Here is an 11,081-nt window from a genome sequence, read left to right as displayed (position 1 = left end):
GCATTCTCCCGCCCCGGACCGGTCTCCGAGCTCCGCCTCCTCCATCACAACGCGTGTACAGCATGTCCAGCTGGCTTTGCGGCTGCGCGCTTCCTCAGTGCTTCACATCTGCCCCGCCCATTGGCCGACGTGTGGCCCTGAGTAGGCGGGGTGGAAAGGTATTGTTGGGACACATGACATGGGTTAGCCCCGTCCAGCTCACGCTTCCTGGCTCCCTGAGTGGCTGAAGGCCGCTGTCAATCTGTGTTCAGCCTGGGCGCAGGCGGAGGGATGCAACCGAGCGAGGAACGTAGGCCCCCTGAGCACTGGGTCAAATAAATAAACAAACAAACACTGTAAGTAAGGTGGGCTCGGGTCCTCTGTTTCAACAGACAGCGGTCAGCCACAGGCTCCGGAGAAAAGGCCATTGCTTGTTTATTGCGTTGTAGTGGTTTGGCTTTCCACCGGGTGTCAGGCTAAACTCGGCGGGGGTGCAGGGCAGTGCCGCGCCTTTTCGTCGATCATAGACCAGCTCCGTACAGTCATGGAGAAACCGGGGCCTTAGTCGCTTCTTGCACTAGGACCAGGGAGGTGGAGTCGAGGGGGAGGGTGGCCGCCGCAGGTGGATGAGTTTTTTTAGTGGTCCCTACAGTGACACTGGACACCCCAGTGCCCACTAAGGACTACGCGCTGTTTGATTATTAAATGTGACCCAAGTAATTTCACAAACATCCGTATGATCTTAAGTTGAGCATTACTCATGATAATGACTGCTGGGCCCTTTTCTGTTTGAAAATACTGCTGGTATTTGTTTGATCGATCTAGTCTTCAGTTCTTTGAGCAGTTTGCATACGTAGAGATTTCGTTGGTGGGAAGATTGTACGTGCTCAGTTCGATGTTGGTTTATTCCCTTAACCCCTTTATTTTGAGTTTAATGTTGTTGCTTGAGTTAATTTGAAACCTTCAAGGCCACATTTTCTGTAGTCCAAAGGCTGTTAAATTGTTGTTTGTAAGCTCATTTCAGGGTTCTGCTGATATTTGTTTTTTTCCCTTATGTGCCATCTGATGTCAGTACTGGCATTTGTTTCTGTTTCATTCTGCAACTAGTGATTATACTGCTCAACAATGTGACCAATTTTACAGTGACAGTTTTGCAGATTGCATTTATGTTTCAGAGACTAAGATCTTGAAGCTAATTTGATGTGCTTCATTACAGGAAACTGAAATTTTAATGTGGAATAATCTGTATAGTATTAAAGATTAAAATTGATTTAAAACCAATTTGTTCTGTTCAAAATAATTAAATATAATATTTTACTATAGTTATGCAAAAGCTGAGAGGTTGTTGGTCTGAATGAAGGGATAAATAATATGTTTGCTAGGAAACAAATCCTCGCTGTGGTTTTGGTGATAATGGGAACTGCAGATGCTGGAGAATCCAAGATAACAAAGTGTGAAGCTGGGTGAACACAGCAGGCCAAGCAGCATCTCAGGAGCACAAAAGCTGACATTTCGGGCCTAGACCCTTCTTAATCCCTGTGGTTTTATTGTTTTCATAAATTACAAGGACATTTGATGAAACTTGTTAAGGTGTAGGGTCAACCAGGATAACTGAAATCTTGAGTGGAGATAATTTATTAAATCATGTAACAGCTTTGTTTCTGTAATGCATTTTGAAAAGCACAACTTGGGAGATATTTTAAAAAGAGATTGTAAATATCTCTTAAATATAAGAGATATTTAATAGAATTGAAAATTAAAGAAGTATGATTGGTGGGGGGAATAAAAGAGAGCCTGTTTAACTAAATAATAGAGTCTAGGTTATTGGTAAAAGAACCAGAAGTGAGATGAATGCTTTTTCCATAATACTGAGTTAGAATGTGGCAAATGCCACGAAAAGGGTGATGGTTACAGATCATGTATGACTTGTGAAAGGGATTTAATCATATCCATCAAAAAGAATATTTGGGCTAATGCAGAGGAACTATTTGGAAGGAACTTCCAATGAGTTGTTTTTTGAAAGTCACTTGTGAGACATGAATGTCACTGATTAGGCCAGCATATAACGTCTTTGTCCCTGAGAAGGATGTGGTGAGCAGCTGTCTTGAATCACAGCGGTCCATTTGCTGTAGTGAGACCATAGCAATAGAGAGGGAATTCCAGAATTTTGACCAGGTGGCAATGAAGGAGTTTGCAAAGGAAGATGGATTGAATGGCATTTCCTTCATCGTGGGCAGGAGTGCTATTGATGCAGCATGCCTTGAGACAATCTAGTTGAGAATAACTTAAAAAAAATATAACCACAATCAAATTTTCGACTTTCATGGCCTTAGTCTGTTAATTGTAAATTTTCAATTTTGAGGGTTCTTCATCATATCAGCCTAATGAATCAGTACAAGTTGCAATTTAAATGCTAAATCAACAGCATTCTGTAACTACTGTCCTGGAGAATTACATGGAATATGCAACACAAACATGCAATTCGGACAACCTGTACTTACCAACATTTGGGCTCTGAATAAGAAAGGACACCAAAAATGCTTGATTAATGTTATTTAGCATTTTCCCTTCACTTGCTTATTTAGCATCCCATTAAATGCATCTGTATGATTCAGTCTAAACTACTTCATGTGCAGGTAAATTTCATAGTCTTACTACTCTGGGTAAAGACATTTTTCAAGTTCTTGGTTACTTGTTGACTGTCTTGAAGTGATAACTGTTTTTCCTTTTTTCCTTTTTCCTTTTCCGGGCCACATTTGTTTAGAAGCTGAACTTTCAACTTCATGTTCATGCTATTTGTGTGGACTACAATTTCCACTGCTGAGACATTGCATAACTTTGTCTCTACCTCTGGCCATTTTTTTTGGCTGAAATGCACATTCATGCTTCCTTTATCTCTGGACTTGACTGTTACATCACACTGGCAGGTTGTCCTAACTCTACTTTGGCAGAATATGAGATCTATAAAATTATGCTAAGATAATAAAATGTGAGGCTGAATGAACACAGCAGGCCAAGCAGCATCTCAGGAGCACAAAAGCTGACGTTTCGGGCCTAGACCCTTCATCAGAGAGCTTCATCCTCTCTGATGAAGGGTCTAGGCCCGAAACGTCAGCTTTTGTGCTCCTGAGATGCTGCTTGGCCTGCTGTGTTCATCCAGCCTCACATTTTATTATCTTGGAATTCTCCAGCATCTGCAGTTCCCATTATCTCTATAAAATTATGCTGTTCTTTTTCTTAACTTGCACTGTCCTATTCCACTATCACCTTTGGCTAGGCCACCTTAGCTTCAAGTCAGACAGTGCCTTGTTTTTAATGTTATCACCCTTGTTTCCAAATTTCTCTATGGCCTTGCTTCTCCCTGTCCCTAATGTTCACCAGCTTCGCAGCACTTAAGATATCTGCACTCGTGTAATTCTAGCCTCTGTGGTAACCTGTTTTAGTTATTCCACTTCATGGTTATGTCTTTGATTGCATAGGCCCTGCAGTGTAGAAAGTCTCCTCTACACCTTTCTGCTTTTCTTCTTTCTTCCTTTTTATAACATTCCTCAAAACCTACGTCTTTGACTAGACTTTTAGTCATGTGGTATAATGGTCATATGGTATATCTTTGTGGCCTGATGACATAGTTTATTTTATCGTGCTCCCAGCTTGGGTACCATGCACAGTTCTTGTTACCAGGCTATAGGAAGGATGCAATTGCACTGGAGGGGTCAGGAAGGATATTCATCAGGATGTTGCTTGTGATGGAGCATTTTCATTGTGAAGAGAGGCTGGATAAGCTTGGTTTGATATCCTTGGAGCAGAGAAAGCTGAGGGGGTCCTCTATTGAGGTGTGTCAGATTGAGAGGCATTGACCAGGGTTGCTAGGAAGCAGCTGTTCAGCTTTAGTTGAATAAGGAGTGGGTGTAATTTTAAGGGAAAGGACAGAAGCTTTAGAGGGGATTTGATGAAAATCTTTCTAACGCAGAGGGTGTTGGGAATTAATTGCATTGCCTTGAAGGGTGGAAACCTCACAAGCTCTTTAAAAAGTACGTGGATCAGTACTTGAAACGTCATAACATTCACAGCTATGTATTGTGTGCTGGAAAGTGAGACCTAGTGTAGATAGATTGGCACAGGCTTGATAGGCTGAAGGACCTCTTCTGTGCAATATGAATATGAAATTAGGGTTTAGAGGTATTGCACGGGAGACGTTTTTAAAATAAATGATTCCCTCTATGGGCTAATAGAAGAGAGGGAACTTGCCGTGTTAGCTGATCATATGGCCTTAATCTTAAAGGAGAAAGTATATGAGCTCCTTTTATTTGTTGGAGGTATGGTTGGTGAAGACAGGAGGAATGGTCTCAGAAAAATATTAAGAAACTAAAGTTGAGAAACCAATTTGAGATAAGCACGCTTCCTCCAAGAGTTCTACTTGTCAGTTGGTTTAATGTTGAGCACACATTGGTCACAGCTTACTATTTATGCTAAGGAAGTTGTACATCCTGTCTGAGTATTGCAGTTAGGTTGCCAAGAGACAGCATCTCGGTAAAGTTAAGAAACCTTAGCCTGTGAAGGCTGAATTATTCTTGTGTGTTGTGCCTTTGAGTGCTTGTTGAAGTTAAAGCTCTTGTATAAATTTGAACTTTTCTTGTATTTTTGTTACTTTTTTGAGTCAAATGCAGTGATATGTTTGCAGGGGTTAAAAAAGAAAGTAGAGTCCTCAGACATCAACTCATACCAATTGATTTTTATTTGACAGTTGGATATAGTTTTGCGCATGTAATATGATGCATGATCTTGTCTCAAGACTGGGCACCCATATGGTGCAGTGGGCCCTCATCAGCAGAATTGTACTCCGACACAATCTGCAACCTCGTGGCCCACATATCTCCCATTTGACCATTACCATGAAGCCAAGGGATCGACCCTGATTCAATGGACAGTGCAAAAGAGCATGCCAGGAACAACAACAGGCATACCTGAAAATGAGGTGTCAACCTGGTGAAGCTATTAAACAGAACTGCATGCCAAGCAGCATAAGTAACAAGTGATATAGCTGAGTGAGTCCATAACCAATGGATCAGATCTAAGCTCTACAGTCCAAACACATCAACTCATGAATGCTGGTGATCAGTTAAATAACTCACTGGAGAAAAAGGTGCCACAAATATCCCCGTCCTCTATGGTGGAAGAGACCAACACGTTTGAACAAAAAGTAAGGCTGAAGCATTTGCAGCATTCTTCAGCCAAAAGTGATGAGGAGGTGCCTGTGTTGGACTGAGAATCTTAGAATCCCTACAGCGTGGAAACAGGCCCTTTGGCCTGACGAGCCCAGACAGACCCTCAGCATCCCACCCACACCCATTGCCCTATAACTCACCTAATCTACACATCCCTGAACACGGTGGGCAATTCAGCATGGCCAATCCACCTAGTCTGCACATCTTTGAACCATGGGAGGAAACCAGAGCATCTGGAGGAAACCCATGCACACATGGGAAGAATGTGCAAACTCAACACAGACAGTTGCCTGAGGGTGGAATCGAACCTGGGAGCCTGGCGCTGTGAGACAGCAGTGCTAACTATTGAGCCACCGTGCTGCCCACCCTGTGGATTGTGGTAGACAAGGTCAGAAATTGCACAACACCAGCTAAATAGGCCAACAGATTTATTTGGAAACACAGGCTTTCAGACCCTCGCTCCTCCTCCAGGTGTTTGTGAGAGAGGTAGTATCAGACACAGAATTTATAAGTAAAAGATCAAAAGGTCTTACCACTGATCAGGATGTACTAAACAAACCTGTGATGCTGTTAAACCTTCAATCACTTAGCAAGTTTTAATTGATTTGGTATGTATATGTAAATCCCTATATTCCTTTTGAGTTACTGTTTTGAGAGAACAGGATACTGTGTCTGATACTACCTTTCTCATTAACACCTGAAGGAGTGAGGCTCTGAAAGTTTGTGTTTTCAAATCAACCTGTTGTACTGTAACCTGGTGTTGAGATTTCTGATTTTGTTCAGCCAGAGCTGCCAAGTGGATGATCCATCTCTGCCTCTTCCAGTGGTCCCCAGCGTTACAGATATTCGTCTTTAGCCACTTCGATTCGACCCATGTGATGTCAAGAAATGGTTGGAGTCACTCGATACTTCAAAGGCTCCGTGCCCAGACAATATTCCAGTAATAGTATTGAAGACTCGTGCTCCAGAACTTGCTGCTCCCCTAGCCAAACTGTTCCAGGGCAGGTACAACACTGACATCCACCTGACAATGTGGAAAATTGCCCCCGTCTGTCCTGGACATAAAATGGAGGACAAACACAGTGCTGCCAATTATCGCCCGATCATCCTCCTTTTGATCATCATTAAAGCGATGGAAGGTGTCATCAGCAATAACCTGGTCAGTGATGTCCAGTTTTGGTTCCACCAGGGCTGCTCAGCTTATTACAATCTCTGGTCAAACATGACAAAAAAGCTGAATTCCAGAGGTGAGATGAGTGACATCCCTTCACATGAAGGTTGCATTTGACTAGGTATGGCATCAAGGAGCCCTTTCAAAACTGAAATCATTAGGTATTGGGGTAAACTGGTGTCATATTTGGCACATAGAAAGATGGTCATGGTTGTTGGAGGTCAGTCAGCTCAGTTTCAGGATGTCACTACAGAAGTTCTTCAGCGTGGTGGCTTGAGCTCAATCATCTTTAGCTGGTATCAGTTACCTTCCCTCCATCGTAAGGCCAGAAGTGAGAATGTTCACTGATGATTGCATAATTTTCAGCAGCGTTTGCAGCTCCTCAGATACCAAAGCAGTCTATGTTCAAATGCCACAAGATCTGGACAATATCCAGGCTTGGGCTTAGAAATGGCAAGTTACATTGGTACCACATAAATGCGAGGGAATGACCATCTCCAATAAGAGATGATCTAATCACTGTCGCTTGACATTAAATGGCATTACCATCATATGATCAACACTCTGGGGCACTGCCATTGACTAGAAATTCAACTGGACTCGCCACATTAACAGAGTGGCTACAAGAGTAGATCAGAGGCTAGGAATACTGTAGTGAATAACTCTCCTCCCTACTCCCCAAAGCCTGTATACATCTACTAGGCACAAGTCAGTACTGTGATGGGATACTGCCCACTTGACTTGATTAGATACAGCTCCAACAACACTCAAGGAGCTTGACACAATCCAGGACAAAGCAGCCTGTTTGATTGGCACCACACCCATAAGCATCCACTCCCTCGACCACCGATGCTTTGCAGTGGCAGTGTGGGTGGTTTTTGTATATTCACGCACAGGAGGAGGGCATTGCTAACTGGACCAGCATTTATTTCCCATCCCTAATTGTCCAGAGTTGAGAGGTAACCACATTGCTGTGGATCTGAAGTCACACGTAGACCAGACCAGATAGGATTTCCTTCCCTGAAGGACATTAGTGAACCAGATGGGTTTTTCCATCAGTCGACGATGACTGTTAATTCCAGATTTTTACTGAATTCAAATTCCGTCATCTGTTGCAATGGGATTCAAACCTGAGTCCCTAGAACATTACCTCAGTCCTTGGATTGATAGTCTAGCAATAATACCTCTAGGCCATTGCCTTTACTCCCAGTACCATCTATTAGAAGCACTACAGAAATTCACCAAAGATCCACAGACAATGCTTTCCAAACCTACAACCCCTTCCACCTAGAAGCACAAGGGCAGCAGATACACAGGAGCAGCACCATCTCCAAGTACATTCCAAACCACTCACCATCCAGTTGGAAATATATCACTGTTCCTTCACTGAGAGCATTGTAGATCAACGTATAACGTGGACTGCAGCAATTTAAGAAGGCAGCTCATTACCACCTTCTCAAGGGCAACTAAGGATGGGTTATAAAATGCTGGCCAGCCAATAATGTCTATGTGCCATGAGTGAATGAAAAATACAACATGATTTTTGGGCCTTTATTCACACATTATGATCTCCATTGATGGTAGTACTTGTCAGCTCCTAGAATTAGATTTAGCTTGATAGATTCATGGTTTCTTTTGTTTATCTAGTTAACATGGTCTGTCATTGAGACATACTCACGTGCAGCTGCAGATATTCTTTACTGCCACAAAGGTGTTTTTGTGCTCAAAACAAGAAATGAATCAAAACCAACCTGTTTAAATATGGAGCACATGTTAAAAAAATTAAAACACCACAGCAAAAGTACTTCTAAGTTTCAACCATTTCTTGAAGCAATGTTAGAAATTAAAATCCAAAGAAATTAGACCCCATTGCCTAAATCCTTAGAATTCTTAACTGACTCCTGACAGTTTCTTTGCCATGTATTCTGGAGACAGTTCAGTGAGTCTTTTCCGAATCTGCCAACATGAGCCGTTCCACAATGCTAAGTTCCAGTAACCTGCAGATTTCTAACCATACCCTCCTGGTTTGCAAGTTTCATGAAGTAAACTTTTGCTACTGAGAACTGTTATTCTCTCTGCTCTGAAATACCCTTTTTCTAGGAGAGAAGCCATGTACGTTTCTAGCCCCAGTCAAGTCTCCAAGTCCTTCTATAAAACATTTACTGTTTGGATTTTCTAAACTAAAATCAATCTTTGATTCTTCTGAACTGAAAATCAGCCAATAGTTGTTCATGTGTACTCTACCTGTCGTGTAACAGATGTTGAGCTATGTGGCCTGTAGTTTCCTGTTTTCAGTCCTGTTTTGAATATAGGAGTTACATTTGCCATTTCCAATATTTTGGAATGTTCCCGAGACATCTACCTCATTCGCCATGTCTTTTAAAATCGAGGGTTTAAGTCCTTCAGGACCCAGGGAGTTGTCAGCCTGCAGCTTCAATGATTTGCTCAATACTTTAGGTTGGAATAATAGAGTTGTAATGTGTGATGTCACTGAGTGGAATTAAAATTTAAAAAAAAATTTGCCTCAGTCAGAGATGTGTTTGCCAAATGAAAGTTTGGTGATTGTTTTCACTATGTTTTTTGGGGTTGGAGGCATGAGTGGGCAAGTGGTGAAGGAGTGAAACAATACTTTGCCACAGTTCACCATCATGGGGCGGGAATGATGAAAACACAAAACTAATCTGCTGAAATTAGAGTTTAAGACTGCAATGTGTTTTCCTGTGTTAAAACTTGATTGTGCTCATGTGCTAATATTAGCTGTTCATTAACTTGCACAGAGAAACTAAAACTATCCTGTGTGTGCAGGAAACCAAGCTGTCCAAACAGCAGTTTATCAGCTCAGTTAGTCTTTTGGTCTTGTCACAAGAATGGGAGAGATTGGAGTGAAAATAGTTCACAAGGTAAATTTCCTGGCAGGATTATGGAAACATATTTATTTAGAATAATTTCTGTTAACTAAATGATGCAAATCTTGGGTTTAACTTTATCAGACTTCAAAGTATAAATTTATTTAAGTTCTAAGCATAGTATTTTAAATTTGTACAGGTTTTGAAAGACAAGTGCTCTGAATTTATGTTAAGAGATTAATGTTTTCCTTGGAGCTGTGGGGTGAAGGCTGCATGTTTGTTAATAGAGTTTCCTGTAATGCACATTTCATTATTGAAGTTCCATCTGGTCATAATTTCTCTACTTAAGATAATTTATCTTGAAGATTCTTTTATTAGTTGGCTTGATGCTTTTAAGAATGTAAGTATTATTTAAACAATACCTGTTTAAAGTATTAAGATTATATTAATTAATCACAAATGCATTAACAGGTGTATTTACTAACAGCTGGATGGCCATACATTTCTTCCAGCTTTATGATTTAAATTATACTTAGTAAAAATTGAAAACAAGCAATGAGTAAATTTACAGGTTCATGGAAGCAACAACTTTCATAATTTCCTCAAATGTTACTGATACCTTTGGCATTTTTATAACCTGGTTTAAACAATAACTGCAAGATGTTAATTACAAGATTAACACCTAACGATTAACCATTTATTACTGTGCATCTCTAGTTGCTTTTCTATCATAGCTTCTGACAATTAGTGCCAGGAGTCACAATGTAGAACTTAACAGGTAGTAGACTTTTATTTCAGATTGCGGAACTAATTTTATTTTTTCTGTGAAATACTTATAAGAATTTGAGACAAGTAGACCACTTCTTCAGAAAACGATCTTCAGCACATTGGCAGAAACTTATTTTGTTAAGCACGGCTTGATTTTTTTCTAAATGTTTTACAAATATTGTAGGATGGTTAGAATCAGCATAATGATAGTAACCTTGAAAATTGCTTAAGGTTGCTCCTAGTGATTTCCTATAGATATTGTGCTGCACATGAATGTTGAGACTGATGTAACTGAAAGCAGCAATTTTTAAAAGTTGATTAGTTTACACTGAGTATGGGTCAGGTGTGAATAAATAGAGGATTTAATAAAATAATTTGGGAAGGATTTGGAAAAAGCGCCCTGTTGATTTCTTCCTCTGGGTGCAGTGCACTTAAAAGGGTACAGTAAAACCCTTCCTGTTTCCCATCTTGGTGATTTTTCCCATGACATGACACCCTTCTTTGCTCACTCGAGTCTACTGTGCAGATTTTAGTGTGCCTACAGCTAGTTTAGCCACTTATCGCCAAATCTGAATTCTATATCAAGAATATGCAAGCTCTTTTCCTCCTCTGCCAAAACATCTGACTACCTCAGCCTTGTCATTAAAGATTACTATTGACTTTTCACCTGAAACCCCTACCGTTTTTTCCTTCAACTGTCACTTTCAACAAATGTAAGCTGAAGTGGGCTTTGTTGTTAGTAAGGCTAGGATGTTTTCGGGTGTCATTTTCCTTTTTCCAGCAAGTCAGACCCCTTCCTAGCATTCCCTTCCTGAATATGTCCGCTCTGAATTTCTTTCTTTACTACTGTTTTCTGTTCCTCCTGGTGTAGCATAGCAACTGATTTTGTCAATGGGGAAGAATCACATTTGAAAGATGATGGCTCCTCAGGTGAATTTGTTTTCACTTGTTAGTGGGAATGTGGGCATCACTACCAGGGTCAGCCGTTTATTGCCTGTTCCTGATTACCCTCTAAAATGATGAGCTATGTTCGTGAGCCACTATTCTGATGTCCGAGTAATGTCCACACAGACTACTTATGCCAAATTGTGT

The 11,081-nt window shown here is 40.9% G+C and overlaps 1 protein-coding gene across 1 annotated transcript in view; it reads left to right on the top strand.

Annotated features, from left to right (window-relative positions):
- Positions 1-201: 201 nt before the first annotated feature.
- The window catches only part of tesk2 (testis associated actin remodelling kinase 2), an 84,487-nt gene continuing 73,607 nt past the window's right edge, over positions 202-11,081 (top strand). Inside the window, exon 1 of the mRNA XM_048539099.2 lies at positions 202-335. The gene's annotated coding sequence lies outside the window, so the exon portion shown is untranslated. The remainder of the gene's footprint in view (positions 336-11,081) is intronic.

This window comes from Stegostoma tigrinum, chromosome 8 (assembly GCF_030684315.1).
Source record: "Stegostoma tigrinum isolate sSteTig4 chromosome 8, sSteTig4.hap1, whole genome shotgun sequence".
Classification (NCBI taxonomy): domain Eukaryota; kingdom Metazoa; phylum Chordata; class Chondrichthyes; order Orectolobiformes; family Stegostomatidae; genus Stegostoma; species Stegostoma tigrinum.
Note: the sequence above shows the minus strand (reverse complement) of the source record. Positions and strands in the feature narration are given on the sequence as shown.